We start from the raw sequence: 14,895 nt of genomic DNA on the forward strand, positions 1-14,895 counted from the left end.
TGCATATCATTATCTGCTCTCCTTTTCAAGTAAAATGTGTCAGCACTATATGTCCATAGTAATAATAATGTAAGTGGCATTAGGGTGGACATATTGTGATGAGGTGAAATATGCACAAAGAGAGGGAGTGCTAGAACAGGTTAAGGGTGCATATTGGAAATAGGAAATGGGAAGAAGGTGGAAAGGCAGACTGTGAGCATGGCTTGGAGGGGTGGGGGGTGGGGGGGGGGAGCTCATTACTGTAGAGATGGTAACAGGGCAGGAACAAGGTCCTCATGCACTCAAATCACTTACTAGATGTGACATGCAGTGGTTTTCTACTGCAGAGTAGCTGCACTGTGTGTCCACCTCTGACACAGGTGGCTACAAACATTGCCATTTAGATGCATTACATTGTAACTGGTTGCCTGAATCCAGGTGGAGTGGGCTGTGCAGCTAGTGCGCAGTTCAGCTGCCCATGTGAAATGGGCCTTATTCCGTTAAAAATAATATGCAGGATAATTTGTGTGCAGGATGAAACTGATAGCGTGTATCAAGTGTTCTTTCTGCTACTTGTTGTAGAGCAGCCGTCACTGTGCCTGTGTGTGGAGGCACGTTCCATCTCAAGTACTCTTTACAGACATAACTATTGCAAAATCCATATGGAAAAGAACAGGAATAGCACATAATTTCCAAAGTGTACTGCCAGAAGTATAGTATGTATGGTATGTTGTAATTTCCTCTGCACTGAACTCAGACATTGTCACGTTACCTTACTAATCACAGCTGGATTAACAGTACACGTGGCTGGCCCCTATATTGTTTTGATTTTCCATTACAGTGAAGCAGCTTTGGAAGCTGACTGCAGTTCTGGCTGTGGTATTACTACTTCATACAGGTGGTTGACAGTCAGCTGTTCCTGTGTGTGAGATGTCTGGCAGGCAGCTGGAAGTGGTGGTGCTATAGTGCTTACTGTGCTCCTTACCAATCCTGAAAACTGAGCAGACTTTTAACTGTCCACCTGATGTTACATGTGGGGATTTCAAAGTCAAACTGTGCAGTAACCACTTGGTTGACTTCTACCTACCAGCTAGCATCCACAACTTCTTGTGTTGGGGATTCACAGTCGGTTGCATGTATGATCGAACCTCATGGAATCCGTACTGTTTAAGTACCTACATAGACAATCCATACATGTACTTTCTGAAGGTAGTTATTAGAAAATGGTGCAAACATTTCAGATTTCTACCTTGCAGAGGTAGATTGAACAAATAGTGCTTCAGGCAAACTAACAGCTTTTTGGCCCCCTTCTATTGTTGTTATATGCATATCCTAAAGGGATATTTTAACACCCTCTAAAATGTCCCAACATATCCCAAGCATCTGTATAGCCACTCTCTACTGAATCTTCAATGGAGAAAACACAGACTCACCGGAGAAAACACAGACTCACCACTCATGTAGTTCTGACTGTCATGCTCCAACTGCCATGAAATGTTAGTTATGATTAACCACTTGTTGGTTTTGGTACAGTATATCTACACCCCTAGAGACTTAATCTACAGTAAGCCTCAGTGGCGTGAATATGGATGCAGCAATGCTGCAATGATCGCTGGCTCCTATGAGAAGCCGCGCATCCATGCTTTGCCTTCTGTAAGTGTAAAAGTATGCTTACAGGACGCATAGAAAAAAAAATGACTGAGGACATCTTGTAGCCAAATAGTAAACTTACACTTACATACATTTATTTTTTATAAGCAGACCCAACGTTACATTTAAATTAACTCCTTCCCTCCCACACTCTCCCCAAGGTACGCAAATTTTTTTTTTCCATAATACTAAGAAAAAAAATATGATGATAAGAATACATAAATAGTTGCCTTAGGGACTGAACTTTTTTTTAATATGTATGTCAAGAGGGCATATTACTGTTATTATTGAAATTATGGGCTTGTAAATAGTGGTAGAGGCAAAACTGAAAAAAATGCACCTTTATTTCCAAATAAAATATTGGCGTCAAACATTGTGATAGGGACATAATTTAAATGGTGAAATAACCGGAACAAATTGGCAAATAAAAAACATGGGTTTTAATTATGGTAGCATGTATTATTTTAAAACTATAATGGCCGAAAACGGAGAAATAATGATTTTATTCAATTTCTTAATATTCCTGTTAAAATTCATTTAGATTAAAAAATTATTCTTAGCAAAATGTACCACCCACAGAAAGAAAGACAACAAAAATAAGATATAGATCATTTTGTTGTGATAAATAGGGATAAAATTATTGGCGAATGAATGGGAGAAGCGCTGAAATGTGAAAATTGCTCGGATGCATAAGGTGAAAATACACTGAAGGATAAAGTGGTTAAAGGAATACTTAAATCAGCAAAAAAAAATGACTTCTACTCACCCGGGGCTCCCCTCAGCCCCCTGCAGCTGAACGGTGCCCTCGCCGTGTCCCTCCGATGCGCCTGGACTCGCCGGCGGGCACTTCCGGTTTGGCCGTCACCGGCCGACAGGCTGGGAACGCGGCTGATTAGCCGCATTCCCGGCCGCAATAGCATTATAGAGGGCGCCATTGCGGCCGGGAACGCGGCTAATCAGCCGCGTTCCCAGCCTGTCGGCCGGTGACGGCCAAACCGGAAGTGCCCGCCGGCGAGTCCAGGCGCATCGGAGGGACACGGCGAGGGCACCGTTCAGCTGCAGGGGGCTGAGGAGAGCCGCGGGTGAGTAGAAGTCATTTTTTTTGCTGACTTAAGTATTCCTTTAAGGAATAGACTGTCCAAAACATGTCAGCTCTGTAATTATATGTGGATCTTGGATATGTCCAGAAATAAAGAAGGCTCTTGTGGGCAATCTGCAGACCTTTTCTTTAACTGCCAGAGAGGGAGAGACAGTGATATGGAAGGTGGTAAGTGACACAGAGAGGGAGAGATTGACTATTATTATTATTATTATTATTATTATTGCTAATAATTTATAAAGCGCAAACCTATTCCGTGGCAATTATTAACAAACAAACATGGGGTACATAAACATACAGACAATGCTATACACAAAATAAAGACATTGGTACATAATAATACAGAATAAGTAGACATATACAGTGACAAAAATAACATGATGAATAAAATATACAGCAAATTGCAAGACACAAAATGGTGAGAGAGCGCCACCCTTGCCAACATATAACCCTAAATAGGGGTGAAATGTTCTGCGCTGTGCTGTGCAGCCAATTGTAATGGATGAAGGCAAGTCTAAACACCAAAGAATGCACCAAACATTTAACATAAAATGAACAGCAAATGTAGACATAGAAAAGTGGCTGCAAACTGAAATGAAAAGGATGAATGCAGCTTACCAATACTTTCCAGCATGCATTGCTCATTACACAGGAATGACCGGTAACACATCTGATTTTGTACTGTATGTACTAATTACCAGTATTATACTTTTCCCTGAGAAAATACATAACAGGCATGTAACATGCAGCCACACTATAGCACATAAACATTGATGTGAACAAGCCATGCATTTTAAGCACAGAAGTGTAAATGGCCTCTGATTATAATGGACGCCAACAACTAGACTTTCACAGTTCCATGGTACAATATTAAATAACGAAAAATCAAGACTATTGAACCGATTCAGCATGACTCAAGCTCCAAAACTGTTCAACAGGCGAAGATAAAATCAAATAGAAAATCCAGTCATGTGGTAGACCGATTGCTGTGTACCTCAAGCCAAACCATGTTCATTGTCATAAAACAACCTCTGAAATACAAACATCTTTTTTTTTAGGATTTTTCCACAAACATCTGTTACAGAAGAACTCAACAGTGCAAAAATACTGCTTATACAGAAGATTCAAAACCTCCTACCTTACATGGCAGTGGCACAATACAACAGCTTCATTGCAATTATTTGCTCTTCATAAACAAATCAGCGTAACAAAATCAGTGGAAATGAACATTTCACAGAAAATAAATTGCCTTTCAATATTTCACAACTACTATGTATTTTCTGATTTCATGATGGAGGTTCCTGTATTGTGGGATGGTGTTTGTGTATGTGTCTCACAAAAAAACAGGCAAAAGAAGCTCTGGTTTTGGTAAAAGGCAAGCAAGGCACTTTGAGGTGCGGCGAAGTGAAATGAGATCAACCAGCGTCGACTTCAAATAACTAATCTTCTTATAAGAGAAGCTGTGTTTTATGGAATTCCACTGTGCATGAGTGGATATATGGATGTGTGATGTGAACACAAGTTCATTTCAACCCCCATCTCACTTCACACCTTAGTAAATATGGCCCTTTGTGTGAAGAGCTTGTGGAATGGTGACATGAATGACACACTGACACCGAGCAGCAGCAGCATCCACTTGTTTGGCAGAGGTAGTGATATGACTGCAGATGTTGTCTTTGGATTCTGATCCTCATGGCACAAGTCCCAGATGGCCTGCTATCTGTATGATTAGAGGATGCTAAATTACTTTTTACACCATATGTTCTAACTTCGATGCAGCAAATACAGTTATAAAGGGTCTTAGCTTGTTACTTTCATCTTTTTATATCTTGAATATGGAATCATACTTTTCTATCATATTAGTGGAATTCCTGCTATAGTACGGAATACATGTTTGAGCTCCCACTGGTAAGTGCTGTGCAACCACCATTCTATTTGAAAGACACGCTAGCTTCCATTACCATCTCTGGAGCTATATGATCAAGATTACTTACAGAGCTCCAATAACTGGACCTTAACAAATTCATTTAGCCCCCAATAGAGGATCATGCTGTCTTTGAACCAACATGTGATAGGCCTGCAGAGCCCCCAATGGAGAAATACCATATACTGGTTGATATGGCCAAAAGATAGATCCCTCTCAGATCATTATCTGAGAGGGATCTATCTGATTTTGGCTGAAAATTGATTGATTGGGAATCATTTGCTGCATCAATTTCTAGCTGATCAAATCAATGAATCGGCCGGATATCAGTGGAAAAAATAACCAATGTTTGGCCACCTTAACCAGGGGCAAACGCAGGATTTTTACGGGGGGGATTCCTGATAGGTCCGGAAGCACTTACGTCCTCGAGTGCTTCCGAAGACAGGTGGCTCCATACTGCCCATGCATAAAAGTGCGCTGGCGTATTACGGAGCTGCCTGTCTTTGGAAGTACTCAAGGACACGAGTATTTCTGAGGGCTTCTGGAAGCAGCAAATTTAAACGGGGGACAGCGCTGGAACAGCTCCCCGAGAGAGGAACGGGAGATAGACTTAATTTGGACAATTCAGTGGAATATGCCACATAGTGTCACATAGCGCAAGCGATACCCATATGATGCAAGGATATATGCATCTGTGGAAGATGGCGGCGCTATATAAATACTAAATAATAATAATTTGCCTTACCAGGATTGCACTTTTATTTAGCTTTCCTGTATGACAAGAAGACACAAACACCCAGCACTAGGGAAAGAGGAAAACAAAGGTGAATAAGGGAGGGCTGGTGCCAACCAAGAGGGCTTCTGAGCGTTTTTCAAATCGACAGTGATTTGAAAAGCGCTTGGCTAATGTTACCCTTTGAGGGTGTTCCCACAGCAGCATTGTGATTTTTTCAAAATCGCAGGTATATTGCATGTAGCATTTTTTTGAGTGATTCATTCAAAAATCGCTCTGAAAATCATTTCACAAAATTGCACTCACTAATTGCTAGCAATTGCTATTGTGATTTTGGCGTGCATTAGCCCAGTAAGAGGAGGAGTGGAGAGAGACTGAGAATAGCCTGAGATGGAGCAGAGAGAGTATCTGTATTGCAGAAAGCAGCCCTCCTGGAGTCTGGGGACTGTCAAAAACGTTTCACCTTGTTTAACACCTTATCCACACATGCAGTCATTATAACAATGAGGAGAGACCAGACAGATGTTTGCCCACAGACCCTCCAGGCAAGCTCTGCATCATGCTGTGTATATTTACCAGCTTGCCTGCCCTCTAATTGCACTTTTATCAGCTAGCCTAGTGTTTCACCTGTACACCAGACACAAATCTCTGAATGAAAGGCTGCCTGGGGGGAGATTGCCCCCCTTCCAGCCAGCACTAGGGGAAGGAGGAAAACAAGTGAATGCAGAGAGAGTATCTGTATTGCAGTCCCACATCACACACAGGCTACTTGCATGTAATGTGTTTCCTGTCCCTGCCAGCCAATTTCAAAAAAGCTTTATTGGCAGGACCAAATACATTTAGCATTGCCAAAGCAAAAACAGAACATTAACAACATAGTGGGGGGATTGTGGGAATAGGGGAATGATATAGGTATACCGTCCATAGGGGTGTGGAGGATGTAAGGGATGGTCAGCCTCTCACACAAGCTGCAGGCAGCCCTCCTGGAGTTTAGGGACTGTCAAAACTTTTCAACCTGTGAAATACCTTTTGTAGCTGTCTACATGCAGTCTTTACAAGTGAAAGAGCTGAGTTTTTCCCACAATCCCTGCAGGAGGCAAGCCTTTACCAGCTCGCCCGCTTCAGCGATTTCAGGGAATTCTTTTTAAAGGGACAGGAGTCTCAGGGGGGTGTTCCATACACCCAGAACCCCGGTCTGGATACGCCAGTGTTAACAATGGACAAATTCTATCCAATGTATTCGTTCTAACTCTCTAAAGGTGTTGGTAGGATGGTACAAAGAATGTACAGTGAGATTATGGCTAGCCAAAAGAGCTGCAGGCAGGTGACACACAGCTGCACAGCTGAAACTGAAAACAGTAGCGTCCCCTGCATAGCAATTTTGTATGAATCATACATACATATTGGAAGCCAATCCATATGCAAAAAGAAAAAAAAATCACCTTCCCAGGAAGGCCTCCATATGAAAACTTTCCTTTTTCCTAATCACTGAACCAAGAACCCAAAGGGGTGTGGCTGCTAGCCATAAGGTTACAGTGGTGCCCGAGAAGAAATTTAAAATGGGATTGTCACTATAAAAATCAAATTTCAAAAGCAACTGGTCTGAGTTTAAGTGATAAAGATGCTAATCCTGCATTCAAAACGTTCAAAACTTTTTCAGCTGTTATAGCTTGGAGTTATCACATACCTTAGGAGCACTGGCCATTTAATAGCCATTGCCAAACAGTTGCATGCTGGGGGGTGTTTTTATTTATAATATATTCCTCCTCTTCCCTTTATTTCCCTGCCTAGCTGAAACATGATCCTCTGCTTACTTGTGTTTACAAGCAAGGCTGAGGTGACTCAGTGATTGGAGGAGAAAAGAAAAAAAAGTTAGGGGAAGAAATGACATAAGTATTTAGCCTCAATCTGTGGGCAAAAGACAGAATTCTCTTCATTTACTATATACAATTCACTGAAATCAAAATGTAGACAGTACAATACATGTGTTATGTTAGTAGATCAAGTATTTATCTACTTATATATGTGTTTTTTTTCCTGGCATAGTATGGCTAATCATCCTGCTTTAAACTTCAGAGTAAAGTACTGTATATGCTCGAGTATAAGTCTAGAAATGTAAGTCTGATTCACTTCATAAAAGTATAGGGGTCGACTTATACATGAGTCATGGGCAACACTGAGCACACTGAGTAATGTGTGTACAAGTCATTAACCCCTCCTGGTCCCCAAGTGCAGCCATTAACTTTGCTGGGTAGACTTATACTTGAGTCAATAAAAAATTCCAGCTTAAGAGGGTTGAATATTGGAGTTGATTTATACACGAGGTTGACTTGTATTCGAGTATATAAGGTATTTACTCTAAATACTTTGTAACAATGAATATTTCATATTCCAACAGAGTAACCAAGTAGCTCGGGGTGACCCAAACCACTAGGAATGTATAGGGGGATAAAAGAGACCGAAAAGCCCTACTACTAATAAACAATGCTTGGTGAAATTTGCCTTCTTAAAACAGAAGGAAATTTGCAATAATTCAGCTATAAGTGAACATTTGTGATTACCCACAATGCACCACTACTGAATATCCAAATTATCCCTTTTCACCCCCATAAGCCAAGCAAGCATCCAGAACCGCTGGTGTATAGCAAGCCTATAGCTTTAAATATTACACAGCCACACCAACCTCACATGTAGATAGCCTATTGCGGGCTTTTGGCCCTCACCATATTACTGTATTCTGTAGACAAAATAAAAATCAAATATCACAAATGAAACATATTGAGATATTGCTAGAACAACTTTACCTCGGCAAATCAATGTATCTCATAAAGAAATTCATTCTGTTAGATGCTATTTTATCAGTGGAAAAGTCCTACTTTTCTGGTAAGATGAGGAGATTTGCAAGAACACAAAGAAATCCATCAGAAATCCACATGAGAATGGTATGACCCTTCATGGGAGCTAATCAGTCTTTGTATATTTTCAGTTTTTCATTAGAGGAAATGCCAATATTGAGCAAAGCGTCAATCAAAGGAGTAATTGAATATGATGCTAAAGTCATGCTGTTCTCAGCTAAAGTGCATTGAACAAAATGTACATTTCTGGAGAAACTGTATTGACATTTCCCTGCTGCAAATTAGTGTAACAGAATAAACGCAGCAATTCTCAAACAGCATTTAATCAATGTGGAAGGGGGTGTAGAAAGCACTACGGTGCTCTCCACTCTTTACAGCGCTGACGAGGGAAAAGGCTGCTTCATAGACACAGATCAGCCACAGCATTAAAATCACTGACACGTGACATGGATAACATTGATTACCTCATTACAATAGCATCTGTCAAGAAGGGAGATATTATTATTTAGTATCTATATAGCGCTGACACTTTCTGCAGAGTACATAGTACCTTTACAGACTTACTTACTGTCCCTCACAGAGGCTCAGTATCTAATCCCTACCATAGTCATATGTCCATTTTAGTTTCAGCCAATTTTAGTGGCAAGCCAATTAAGGGCTCTTTTATACGGATGCTAAAGGCGCTTGTTAACTGTCTAACTATATAAATACTAAATAATAATAATAAATAACTGTCGATGATGGCCAGATGAGAACCTCATGGAGCTCATTTCTAAACGTGGCTACAACCGTACACGAATGTGACATTAACGGTTCCTTCCCCCGTGTATTGCCACGGTATATCAAATGCTGACACACATGGGGTTACAAACGCTGTCATGCTGCTGCATTTCATTTGCACCAGAATGACGCTCATGGGCGGCAGGTGGGAGTCTGAACTGCTTAACAAGAGCGCAGCTCAGCTTCCCATCTTAAACAGTCCTAACAATAATTTTTCCAGTATGTTTTGGGGTGTGGGAGGAAACTGGAGTGCCTGGAGAAAACCCACAAAAACATAAGGAGATTGTATAAAGCCTGTGCAGATAGTGCCCTGGCTGGGGCTCGAACCGAGAACTCAGGACTGCAAGGCAAGCATGAACAGTCAGTACTTGAAAGTGATGTGCTGAACGTACAAAATATGGGCAAGTGTAAGGTTCTGAGGTATTGATTCACAAAACAGCAATATGCTGCAACACATGGATATGTGCGCATTAATATAGTACACATATGCAGAGCCGGGACAAGGTCCTCTATCACCCAAAACTGAGACATCAAAGTGTGCCCCTCCATCTCTACCACCCCAGCCACAACACAATGAATGATATTAAACTAAGATTCGCTCCAGGGCCCCCAACACCTTAATCTTTTGTTATCTTGCTTGCAGTCACTGACATGTATCCCCTTTTCTTATTTCTTTCTGCTTCAAACAGAATAGGGGAATGATAGCGGAGTGAGTTGTGCGCCCCCTCCTACACTGCGCCCTGAGGCTGGAGCCTCTCTCGCCTCCAAGTCCAAATTATGACCACTTTTTAACTGGGTCAGAGCACTTCCAAAATGGCTTCCCCATGACTTGTGGGGTGTGGGCTGGTTCCCACATACCAAAAGTCAGGGGAGGACAAGGGGCGTATGGCTTGGGAGAAAAACACTATCAAGAGGCCCTTGGTGGCAAGTGATGGGGAAGGAGGAGTGTCAAAAAAGTGGGTGGTGCCACAAGTGTCAAATATTGTGTTTTACAGCTTCAGTGCCCTACCTTTTCATTGCTTACAAGTGTATCCCCTGTTTTTGTAAGCACCCTATCATGTCTGAACGTCTCCCAGAATGGTTTACAGTTTTCTAGTTTTCCCCACAGTATGTTCTTTGTACTACTTCCTAACCACTGACATAGACAGGGATCACCAATGACAGATATTTTGACTTGTCTTGACTATTGGCAGATATTGGAGGGCATCTATAGATGTTGGCTGATATTGGGGGCCAAGTATGACTGCTGGCAGATATTGGAAGTCATCTATGACTTCTGGGAGATATTGTGGGTCACCTATGACTACTGGAAGATATAGGGATCCATGTATGACTGCTGACTGATATTGGGAGCCACTCATGACTGCTAGCTTATATTGTGGCCACCTATGACTTCATACCAATATTGGGGGTCACCTAAGATTGCTGGCAGATACTGGAAGTCACCTATGACTACTAGCAGATATTGGGGTCAACTATGACTGCTGGCAGATATTTGTAGTTGCCTACCCAAATTTCCTTCAATTATCGATATTAAATGGGCACCTATGAGATGCCCAAACTTCATGAGCTCCTGATATTTTTTTGTGTACAGCGGCTGTCTCCTTTGCCTGTCCAGTTTGCTGAATGGCTGATTGTCAGTTACCAACAGCTGAAGGTAAGATACCAAGAATCTCACTTGTTTTACCCCATGCTCGTCCGTCATTTTTCTCTGTAGTCGGTAATTTTACTTTCCCATGCAGTAACAGCCTAAGGCCCCGTTCACACTTGCGGTTCGAGTCCGCAAGTGTCCGGGTGTCCGGGTCCCGCAAACAGACCGTACGGGTCTCTGCGGTGGCCACAAGTTGCGGATCCGGAATGTATCAGTTCCGGCTACAATAAAGTAGCCGGAACTAGATACATTGCCGTGCCAGAAAGGCACCGCAAGCATGGGGGATACCGGCGTGTAGTCCGGGCCCCCCAAGTGGCAAAGGACCGGTGCTGGAAGCATCCGGTCCTATTGCCAGTGTGATGATAAACATCAGTTTCTCATTGCACAGCATGGCCACATGTTCGGGTCAGGATCCGGCCCAGGTGCGTTGGATAAGTGTCCCGAGTCCGAATCCGATTCGACTCGGTTCTGTACGGAACGGACGCATGTGAACGCCTGTATAGACTTTGCATTGCTATGCGGAACCTACATTCCGTTTGTACAGTATACGGTCCGGATCCGATCAGGCGAATCCGGACAGCGAACGCTAATGTGAACCAAGCCTTAGTAAACTGACTTTTTACTAACTGTCCCCCTACCTGCTTGTATCTCTCTCCGTAATTGTGTGGTATTGTAGGCTGTATTTTTAACGATTTTGGAATAAAAGTTCGCCCCTAAGCTGGATGTGCACTTCTGCTTTGCCTGCCTTTTGGATTTTACTAACAGTTCGGTAAAATCATATTTTTTCTACATTACCAAATGCGGTAAAGCTTAGAAAATTGAGCCCACTATATTATTCTCAATATCATCTAAAATCTCATTAATTTCTAAAAATGGATCTATGTGCATAAAAGGCACCAAGACAAGCACAGAAGTTTGTGTTAAGAGTGTGGTTCACCAACGTATTGAAGGTGGATGCTCTGTCCTTCCTGTGGACAGACCTACCACCCCTTTATGCCGTTCTCTCTCTGTTGCCCCGGGTACTATACATAATTTGGGCCAACAAACCCTCTTTTTCCAAATTCCAGCCTCTGGTGGTAGGACAGAAACTTCCCTTTGAGTTGACTGCAGGACTTTCTTGCCAGATTATTTTAACTTATGAGGTTAGCAGTCTCTCTAGTTTCTTATGATGCAGACAAGAATTATCTTCAAGAGCAAGAAGTCTAGGAATATACAAATTTGATGTCTGAGTGTTTAGTTCAAAGATGAGAGTTTCATTTTGATCTTCCCAAGGTTTAAGGGGTACTTTTGAACACTTTTCCACCAAATGTATACGGATATAGCAACCTCCACTTTAAAATCGTACGGTTCAGCAATACATTCATTACAAAGGGGCAGTATGTGAGAGGGGCTGTACTCTTTAGTCTGGTACTTCTTAAATACAGCTCCAAATGGGATTCTGATTTGCTCCCTAGTTGGAAATTAAATGGCTTGTCCCTGAGGACAATAGGACAGAATCCTCGAAAATCTTTTTTGAAAAATGCTTGGACGGAGTTCCACTATCACAGTTCTTTTAAGAATAAAAGTTTGACTATAATAATCTTTATTACATATTGCAGTTGATTTGTAAATCACTTACCTCCCCAAAAAATTCAGTTATTCTTAACAAACCACAAGCAATGGGATCATTGTGTAGTGTGACTGACGTATTAGTCACACTGAGACTAGTTGGCCACAGCAGTAAAGTCATTGTAGAGCAGCTATACTTAGCTGCTGATTAATAAGATGAGGATATTTTCAGAGTGGTTTATTAGACAAAACCCTACAGAACATTCAGGGCCCACACACAGAATGAAAGATGGCTGGGATAACAAGCTAGTTCATCAAGCGTTAAAGAGGTGCCACAGAGTATATTTAGCGTGCACATTTTGAGATCTGATAATTACATTTAACATAAAACATAGATCTAACCTTCATGCTTGAGTTCTCTGTATTTTCATAATTGTATTTTACATAAAGATTAGTTATTTCATCAGGTGATGCTGTCATCTTCATCAATGTTAAACAACTGCTGCAGTAAAATACAAATCACTTACACAGAGAAGCTCAGTAAAGAGTAAATATGGCTTACTTGTGCAGGTCTACTATGAAGCGGGTGCAGGCGGAATCCCTATACCAGGCCCAAAGACTACTCGGGATCTGTAGAACTAGCTTACTCCATCCACTTCCTGGCCCCCCTATTTCTCCCTCTTTCATCGTCACCTGTGCTTCCCCACACATCTGTGGCCTGGGACCTCCACTATTCTCCATTATCTCCTCATTCCCCCTCCGGCCTACCTTCCCATGTGAGATTATGAAACAAACCTTAGTAGCTGCATCACTGTCAGGGTTTGCTCCAACCCCTACCCCCTTCCTGACACTAAAGTACAAAATGCCTATTAAAGTAGGTTTTACCAGCTAAATAATGTGCATTATTGTAGGCAGGGCCGGTTCAAGCCACACAGGGGCGCCGCAGCGAAGTTATCCTGGATCCCCACATCATATAGCCCCTCAGCTAGCTGCTGCACCCTCCGCCCCCCCCCCCCCCCCCAATCTTCCCCCTCAGCATTCATGTGCTCCCCGAGGTTCCTGAACTGTGCTGTATTTCTCAGCAATCACCTGTCCAAGCGCGCTGCTCCAGTCTGTGCACTCTCGTCTTCATCCTCGCAAGGGTGCCTCTTCTCAGTGACTCAGCACGTTATTACATAGCAGGTAATGGAGAAGAGGCAGCCAGTGGGGGATGAAGATGGGGAGCATGGGCAGAACAGCGCAGAGATATCCTATGCTGACAAAACTTTACAGTGGCCCCAGGGAGCTGAAGTCGGGGGATGGGAGGGGAGACCTGGAGGACCAGTAGCGCTTGGGTTACTTGTGTCAATTGCCCCTTTGGCCTCTATAGTGGTGCCAGCCCTGCCTGTAGGGATGAGAAAATACATAGTTGGAAAATTGCAAGATTTTTGCTTAACTTCTAATCAGTCTATGAGAATCTTGTGAATTTTCTTTGAGAAGCAGGCATATTCAACTTAACAAAATTATCATAAATAGAAGTGAAATGCTCAAAACTTGAAGTGAAAGTTCTCTGTCCATCCTAAACACTGGCACAGATATGGCCGTCGAGAACTGGAGTTGGACATCTCTGATCTATTTGGATGATTTCAGTGACTTCACTAAAGAACCATAACAGATTTATTTAAATTGCTTAATGCATGAGGATTTAATGGGTCAAAATATTTGCTGTTTGTCAGCTGTCATCTTTACAGTCATTCTTGCTGAATAAATTGTTAAACAATAACAAAATCACGGCTATTGCCTGCCTAAGGCTAAGACCCCCGCACAATTGTGACACACCTGTATCCTTCACTGTTCTATTACCAAGAACATTCTCCTGTGAACATGGAGGCTGCACCATCTGTTGATGTGATAGCTTTGTTGCTCCAGTTATCAGTAAATCATAGGCTGGGTGAGAACTGACTCTGAAGTGGAGATGCAGGAATGCTGATATGTACAGTTAGCCGGATACAAAATGAGGAAGAAAACTGACACAGACAGGTACAGATACAGTTTCAAGCGCAATCCCTATATAGCAAGCGCCACATTCATAGTGTATTGATTTGCTGGCATGTTATCTATGTGCACAGGGGCCATGACTGTTTGTCTTAGTCACACGGATACTGCAGCACTTTTACAGGGACTTATATTTATCTGAGTTTCCCAGCTGAAACACTAGATGAAGACCGGTTCACAAAAAACTCTCATCACAGAGCGAAACGTATCTTGTTACAGCATCAAGCCTAAAGAAATCACTCCGAAGTATACATTCTAAATGTACTGTCATGTATGTTAAACCACCACACACGCACCATCAGACACATCATCTTTACATATCGGACCTGTCAGCATAACAGTAAATACACTGTATGCATTTCAATCAAGGAAATAGATCATCGTATTTTATATCCATAATCCTTTGTCTGTATAAATCACCATATTACCTATTATACTTTATTGATATTTACATTCTACAACAGGAATGCCAAATCAGGATCATTAGAGCGATAGTGTGCTAAAACTTTAGTATGTGTAAAATAAGTTAAAATGAGTCTCTGATCAGTTTATTGCTAAGATTGCTTTCTGTTCAAAAACTAGGCTTATCACTAGCTGTTTCCATTGTAAAAATGAGCCCATACACAGCAGCATTCAAGTATT

General features: G+C 42.0%; 1 protein-coding gene across 5 annotated transcripts in view; it reads right to left on the bottom strand.

The window, feature by feature from the left end:
• Nucleotides 1–14,895, bottom strand: part of ARHGAP24 (Rho GTPase activating protein 24) — a 682,757-nt gene that overhangs the window by 171,481 nt on the left and 496,381 nt on the right. The gene's annotated exons all lie outside the window — the stretch shown is intronic.

Source organism: Hyperolius riggenbachi, chromosome 1, assembly GCF_040937935.1.
Source record: "Hyperolius riggenbachi isolate aHypRig1 chromosome 1, aHypRig1.pri, whole genome shotgun sequence".
NCBI classification, from domain to species: domain Eukaryota; kingdom Metazoa; phylum Chordata; class Amphibia; order Anura; family Hyperoliidae; genus Hyperolius; species Hyperolius riggenbachi.